The sequence below is a fragment of the Schistocerca americana genome, unplaced genomic scaffold, assembly GCF_021461395.2.
Source record: "Schistocerca americana isolate TAMUIC-IGC-003095 unplaced genomic scaffold, iqSchAmer2.1 HiC_scaffold_162, whole genome shotgun sequence".
NCBI classification, from domain to species: Eukaryota; Metazoa; Arthropoda; class Insecta; order Orthoptera; family Acrididae; genus Schistocerca; species Schistocerca americana.
Window position 1 is genome coordinate 199321 of NW_025725708.1, and position 7500 is coordinate 206820.

The following is a 7500-nucleotide window of genomic DNA, read 5'->3' on the forward strand; positions in this document are numbered from 1 at the left end:
TGTATAGACCTGTCCGTATACATGCTGAAAGACTCTGCTCACAATCACACGTCAGCCAGACACTCTTATCACGCACTACTCTCTGCCTGTAACAGGCACACAGACAATATGTAAGCACCAGCATGGAACAACACCCAGTGCATCCTCTCTGCCACATTAGACAATCCACACTATCATAACCAGACCGGGAGGTCCACTCGGAAAACAGAATATCCCACCCTTCCGACAACCACCATTGCTCAGCTAAGCCACCAACACCCACACATGTCCCAGACAGGGGTGCACCCAACATCACAATACTGCCTCCTGTCACACCACACAAACAATGGCAGGAATGAAAGACACAGGTCTGCCACAAGCATGGAATCAGAGCGCCGCCTGTTATGAGCCAAAGGTGCACCCTGACGTGGCAAATCAGATGATGCCGCAGTCATTTACTTACGATAATCACAATCAACAAACCGGGCCCCCCCCCCCCCCCAAGTGCCTTAACCTAACCCGTATTGTACCTTAACCTAACCCGTATTGTACCTTAACCTAACCCGTATTGTACCTTAACCTAACCCGTATTGTACCTTAACCTAACCCGTATTGTACCTTAACCTAACCCGTATTGTACCTTAACCTAACCCGTATTGTACCTTAACCTAACCCATATTGTACCTTAACCTAACCCATATTGTACCTTAACCTAACCCATATTGTACCTTAACCTAACCCATATTGTACCTTAACCTAACCCATATTGTACCTTAACCTAACCCATATTGTACCTTAACCTAACCCATATTGTACCTTAACCTAACCCATATTGTACCTTAACCTAACCCATGTTGCGCCTTAACCTAACCCATGTTGCGCCTTAACCTAACCCATGTTGCGCCTTAACCTAACCCATGTTGCGCCTTAACCTAACCCATGTTGCGCCTTAACCTAACCCATGTTGCGCCTTAACCTAACCCATGTTGCGCCTTAACCTAACCCATGTTGCGCCTTAACCTAACCCATGTTGCGCCTTAACCTAACCCATGTTGCGCCTTAACCTAACCCATGTTGCGCCTTAACCTAACCCATGTTGCGCCTTAACCTAACCTATGTTGCGCCTTAACCTAACCTATGTTGCGCCTTAACCTAACCTATGTTGCGCCTTAACCTAACCTATGTTGCGCCTTAACCTAACCTATGTTGCGCCTTAACCTAACCTATGTTGCGCCTTAACCTAACCTATGTTGCGCCGTAACCTAACCTATGTTGCGCCGTAACCTAACCTATGTTGCGCCATAACCTAACCTATGTTGCGCCTTAACCTAACCTATGTTGCGCCTTAACCTAACCTATGTTGCGCCTTAACCTAACCTATGTTGCGCCGTAACCTAACCTATGTTGCGCCTTAACCTAACCTATGTTGCGCCTTAACCTAACCTATGTTGCGCCTTAACCTAACCTATGTTGCGCCTTAACCTAACCTATGTTGCGCCTTAACCTAACCTATGTTGCGCCTTAACCTAACCTATGTTGCGCCTTAACCTAACCTATGTTGCGCCTTAACCTAACCTATGTTGCGCCGTAACCTAACCTATGTTGCGCCTTAACCTAACCTATGTTGCGCCTTAACCTAACCTATGTTGCGCCGTAACCTAACCTATGTTGCGCCTTAACCTAACCTATGTTGCGCCTTAACCTAACCTATGTTGCGCCTTAACCTAACCTATGTTGCGCCTTAACCTAACCTATGTTGCGCCTTAACCTAACCTATGTTGCGCCTTAACCCAACACACGTTGGGCCTTAACCCAACACACGTTGGGCCTTAACCCAACACACGTTGGGCCTTAACCCAACACACGTTGGGCCTTAACCCAACACACGTTGGGCCTTAACCCAACACACGTTGGGCCTTAACCCAACACACGTTGGGCCTTAACCCAACACACGGTGGGCCTTAACCCAACACACGTTGGGCCTTAACCCAACACACGTTGGGCCTTAACCCAACACACGTTGGGCCTTAACCCAACACACGTTGGGCCTTAACCCAACACACGTTGGGCCTTAACCCAACACACGTTGGGCCTTAACCCAACACACGTTGGGCCTTAACCCAACACACGTTGGGCCTTAACCCAACACACGTTGGGCCTTAACCTGCTCTGTAATTGTCATACGACGCGTTAAATTAGTGTAGTGTTGCCTAACTGCAACCCCCGCAATATAGTTTGCTACTCGCACTGCCCGGTCCCCAGAGTATCGCTTCATGTTAAACACCTTGCAGCTATACACTGTAATGCGGATGGCGGCAGGACGTACATGCTCAATGCCCTTCGCAGTTGTTCATTGGCATTCGCATGGCGAAGCACAGCCTACGTTGTGGTACGGCTTGTGGCAACTGTCCGCTGATGTTGTACGTCCAAATCACACACTGTACCGCACATTGGTCCTCATGTACTGAATGATACATCGTGGTACATGTGTGACCGTACCACGACTGCGCCAACAACGGCGAACCATACGGTCCAAATATTGTGCACTCAGCTACGTGTCGTCTCCCTATAAGAGCTGGATTGCAGTATGGTATGCCGTGGATGGCGATCAGCATGAGCCGTCTGTTGATGTAGTGGCGCGTGTTGTCAGACGTAGTCGTCTCTTCTCACACACCGTGATAGCATGGTGCACTGCGTTCCACATCTGCGACATGCGACAGAGGCCGGTTGACAGTCGTTCGCGCAATGGACATCGCATACGTACGGGGGCCACCTTCCACGTGTTCGCGAAGCGTGCACATGTTGTTGCGTGTATGTGGGCAGACATAGTGTGTCGTGACACCTGACACAGGCATGCAACAATCGTTGAATTTGCAAATGGCGATGGACGTCTACGTTTGCTGGTGACGTTACGCAAATGAAGAACTGGTAAACCGTTGTGGTGCGGTTGTTCTCGCTAGAGGTGAATCAGTGATGGCGACGATCGGTTGAGCTACCAACCGGTTGTTTCAGCGATACCCACCATGCCCACGAACGTGAATGGCATGTGGGTGTGAAGCGATACGCGGCGGTGGCTGGGTGGGACCGTCCCCGGCCGGTGAGGGGGGGCCTTCCGGCGTGCTGGCCGCGCGGTGCGTGGGCGCACGCGCTACAGCCGGCTGGTGGGGGCGGCCAGTGGCAGGCGCGCCGGCCGACGGAGGCGGCAGGCGGCGCAGCTGCGCGCCGGCGCACCCTGCACGCGGCGCCGTGCGGCCAAAGTAGGTCCTCGCGGGCCCGGTGCGAAGCGCGGTGGACATCTGCAGTGTGCTGGTCCGATTGAGGACTGTGTGCGCTGAGGATGCGCCGCCGCCCGGCGCTCGGCGCCGCGACGCCGTCTGCTGCTCGGTCGCCTCTGCGGTTCTCGCAGGTGGATTGTATCGCAGCTGTGCGGACGTGTTGGCGCGTGCGCTGTGCTGGGAGAGTTCGCTTCGGCACCCAAGTGGGGCTTTTGTCCTTCTGTGGCGCTGGCGTTGGAGCTGCCGGCCACCGTAGGTGGCGCGTGTTGTCTCCCGCCGGCAATGCCACGACAGCACGCTCCCGGGCCTCTGTCGGCAGCGGCAAGCTCAGTTGGGAGCACGGGTGGTCGCACCTAAAGCGTCTACTCGCCAAACTCCGGGCGATTGCGCCTCTCTCGAACCCGACCAAGTACTTAGGACGGCGCTGCGCGCCGCCGGGACCTGAGAGGGTTTCGAGGTGTATTGTGCAGGGGAGCTCAGCCTCCTCCTGTTTGCAGAATAATTGAGCGGACGCTTGCGTGTTCGCGCGGGCCCCCGGGACACACTCCCGGGCGGCCGGCTGCTCAGCTCTAGTTGACGCAGCTCCCTGGTTGATCCTGCCAGTAGTCATATGCTTGTCTCAAAGATTAAGCCATGCATGTCTCAGTACAAGCCGCATTAAGGTGAAACCGCGAATGGCTCATTAAATCAGTTATGGTTCCTTAGATCGTACCCACGTTACTTGGATAACTGTGGTAATTCTAGAGCTAATACATGCAAACAGAGTCCCGACCAGAGATGGAAGGGACGCTTTTATTAGATCAAAACCAATCGGTCGGCTCGTCCGGTCCGTTTGCCTTGGTGACTCTGAATAACTTTGGGCTGATCGCACGGTCCTCGTACCGGCGACGCATCTTTCAAATGTCTGCCTTATCAACTGTCGATGGTAGGTTCTGCGCCTACCATGGTTGTAACGGGTAACGGGGAATCAGGGTTCGATTCCGGAGAGGGAGCCTGAGAAACGGCTACCACATCCAAGGAAGGCAGCAGGCGCGCAAATTACCCACTCCCGGCACGGGGAGGTAGTGACGAAAAATAACGATACGGGACTCATCCGAGGCCCCGTAATCGGAATGAGTACACTTTAAATCCTTTAACGAGTATCTATTGGAGGGCAAGTCTGGTGCCAGCAGCCGCGGTAATTCCAGCTCCAATAGCGTATATTAAAGTTGTTGCGGTTAAAAAGCTCGTAGTTGGATTTGTGTCCCACGCTGTTGGTTCACCGCCCGTCGGTGTTTAACTGGCATGTATCGTGGGACGTCCTGCCGGTGGGGCGAGCTGAAGGCGTGCGACGCGCCTCGTGCGTGCTCGTGCGTCCCGAGGCGGACCCCGTTGCAATCCTACCAGGGTGCTCTTGAGTGAGTGTCTCGGTGGGCCGGCACGTTTACTTTGAACAAATTAGAGTGCTTAAAGCAGGCAAGCCCGCCTGAATACTGTGTGCATGGAATAATGGAATAGGACCTCGGTTCTATTTTGTTGGTTTTCGGAACCCGAGGTAATGATTAATAGGGACAGGCGGGGGCATTCGTATTGCGACGTTAGAGGTGAAATTCTTGGATCGTCGCAAGACGAACAGAAGCGAAAGCATTTGCCAAGTATGTTTTCATTAATCAAGAACGAAAGTTAGAGGTTCGAAGGCGATCAGATACCGCCCTAGTTCTAACCATAAACGATGCCAGCCAGCGATCCGCCGCAGTTCCTCCGATGACTCGGCGGGCAGCCTCCGGGAAACCAAAGCTTTTGGGTTCCGGGGGAAGTATGGTTGCAAAGCTGAAACTTAAAGGAATTGACGGAAGGGCACCACCAGGAGTGGAGCCTGCGGCTTAATTTGACTCAACACGGGAAACCTCACCAGGCCCGGACACCGGAAGGATTGACAGATTGATAGCTCTTTCTTGATTCGGTGGGTGGTGGTGCATGGCCGTTCTTAGTTGGTGGAGCGATTTGTCTGGTTAATTCCGATAACGAACGAGACTCTAGCCTGCTAACTAGTCGCGTGACATCCTTCGTGCTGTCAGCGATTACTTTTCTTCTTAGAGGGACAGGCGGCTTCTAGCCGCACGAGATTGAGCAATAACAGGTCTGTGATGCCCTTAGATGTTCTGGGCCGCACGCGCGCTACACTGAAGGAATCAGCGTGTCTTCCTAGGCCGAAAGGTCGGGGTAACCCGCTGAACCTCCTTCGTGCTAGGGATTGGGGCTTGCAATTGTTCCCCATGAACGAGGAATTCCCAGTAAGCGCGAGTCATAAGCTCGCGTTGATTACGTCCCTGCCCTTTGTACACACCGCCCGTCGCTACTACCGATTGAATGATTTAGTGAGGTCTTCGGACTGGTACGCGGCATTGACTCTGTCGTTGCCGATGCTACCGGAAAGATGACCAAACTTGATCATTTAGAGGAAGTAAAAGTCGTAACAAGGTTTCCGTAGGTGAACCTGCGGAAGGATCATTACCGACTAGACTGCATGTCTTTCGATGTGCGTGTCGTGTCGCGCAACACGCTACCTGTACGGCTCGCAGTAGCCGTGCGCCGCGTGCGGAACCACGCGTGCTTCTCAAAACTAACGCCAATGTTGTGTGGTACGAGCGCTGAAGCGCTGGAGCGGCCGGCCTGCGGCACCTGGCGCCTGGCGCCGGTTTTGAATGACTTTCGCCCGACTGCCTGTCCGCTCCGGTGTGGAGCCGTACGACGCCCATCGGCCGTGAGGCCGTTGGACACAGAACGCTTGAAAAGGGGCCGCCACACGCCTACGTCCCGCCTATGCAACTGTCTTGAAAGAGACAGTGTAAACTAAGAAAAGATCACCCAGGACGGTGGATCACTCGGCTCGTGGGTCGATGAAGAACGCAGCAAATTGCGCGTCGACATGTGAACTGCAGGACACATGAACATCGACGTTTCGAACGCACATTGCGGTCCATGGATTCCGTTCCCGGGCCACGTCTGGCTGAGGGTCGGCTACGTATACTGAAGCGCGCGGCGTTTGCCCCGCTTCGCAGACCTGGGAGCGTCGCGGCCGCCTGTGGGGCCGGCCGCGCCTCCTTAAACGTGCGATGCGCGCCCGTCGCCTGGCGGTTCGCATACCGGTACTTACTCGGTAGCGTGCACAGCCGGCTGGCGGTGTGGCGTGCGACACCTCGTACAACGACCTCAGAGCAGGCGAGACTACCCGCTGAATTTAAGCATATTACTAAGCGGAGGAAAAGAAACTAACAAGGATTCCCCCAGTAGCGGCGAGCGAACAGGGAAGAGTCCAGCACCGAACCCCGCAGGCTGCCGCCTGTCGTGGCATGTGGTGTTTGGGAGGGTCCACTACCCCGACGCCTCGCGCCGAGCCCAAGTCCAACTTGAATGAGGCCACGGCCCGTAGAGGGTGCCAGGCCCGTAGCGGCCGGTGCGAGCGTCGGCGGGACCTCTCCTTCGAGTCGGGTTGCTTGAGAGTGCAGCTCCAAGTGGGTGGTAAACTCCATCTGAGACTAAATATGACCACGAGACCGATAGCGAACAAGTACCGTGAGGGAAAGTTGAAAAGAACTTTGAAGAGAGAGTTCAAAAGTACGTGAAACCGTTCTGGGGTAAACGTGAGAAGTCCGAAAGGTCGAACGGGTGAGATTCACGCCCATCCGGCCACTGGCCTCCGCCCTCGGCAGATGGGGCCGGCCGCCCGCGCGGAGCAATCCGCGGCGGGGTCGTGTCCGGTTGCCTTTCCACTCGCCGCGGGGTGGGGCCGTTCCGGTGTGCGGTGGGCCGCACTTCTCCCCTAGTAGGACGTCGCGACCCGCTGGGTGCCGGCCTACGGCCCGGGTGCGCAGCCTGTCCTTCCGCGGGCCTCGGTTCGCGTCTGTTGGGCAGAGCCCCGGTGTCCTGGCTGGCTGCCCGGCGGTATATCTGGAGGAGTCGATTCGCCCCTTTGGGCGCTCGGGCTCCCGGCAAGCGCGCGCGGTTCTTCCCGGATGACGGACCTACCTGGCCCGGCCCCGGACCCGCGCCGCTGTTGGCTCGGGATGCTCTCGGGCGGAATAATCGCTCCCGTCAGCGGCGCTTCAGCTTTGGACAATTTCACGACCCGTCTTGAAACACGGACCAAGGAGTCTAACATGTGCGCGAGTCATTGGGCTGTACGAAACCTAAAGGCGTAATGAAAGTGAAGGTCTCGCCTTGCGCGGGCCGAGGGAGGATGGGGCTTCCCCGCCCTTCACGGGGC

The 7500-nt window shown here is 55.3% G+C and overlaps 3 non-coding genes across 3 annotated transcripts in view; all 3 read left to right on the forward strand.

Annotated features, from left to right (window-relative positions):
• The first annotated feature begins 3837 nt into the window (after positions 1-3837).
• Positions 3838-5747, forward strand: LOC124570317. Its single transcript, XR_006971639.1, has one exon. It is a non-coding gene; the product is annotated as a small subunit ribosomal RNA (ribosomal RNA).
• A 351-nt stretch (positions 5748-6098) lies between these two features.
• LOC124570286 lies at positions 6099-6253 on the forward strand. Its single transcript, XR_006971610.1, has one exon. It is a non-coding gene; the product is annotated as a 5.8S ribosomal RNA (ribosomal RNA).
• A 188-nt stretch (positions 6254-6441) lies between these two features.
• Positions 6442-7500, forward strand: part of LOC124570264 — a 4222-nt gene continuing 3163 nt past the window's right edge. The window contains exon 1 of the ribosomal RNA XR_006971597.1: positions 6442-7500. This exon is cut by the window's right edge and continues 3163 nt beyond it. This is a non-coding gene — a ribosomal RNA (large subunit ribosomal RNA).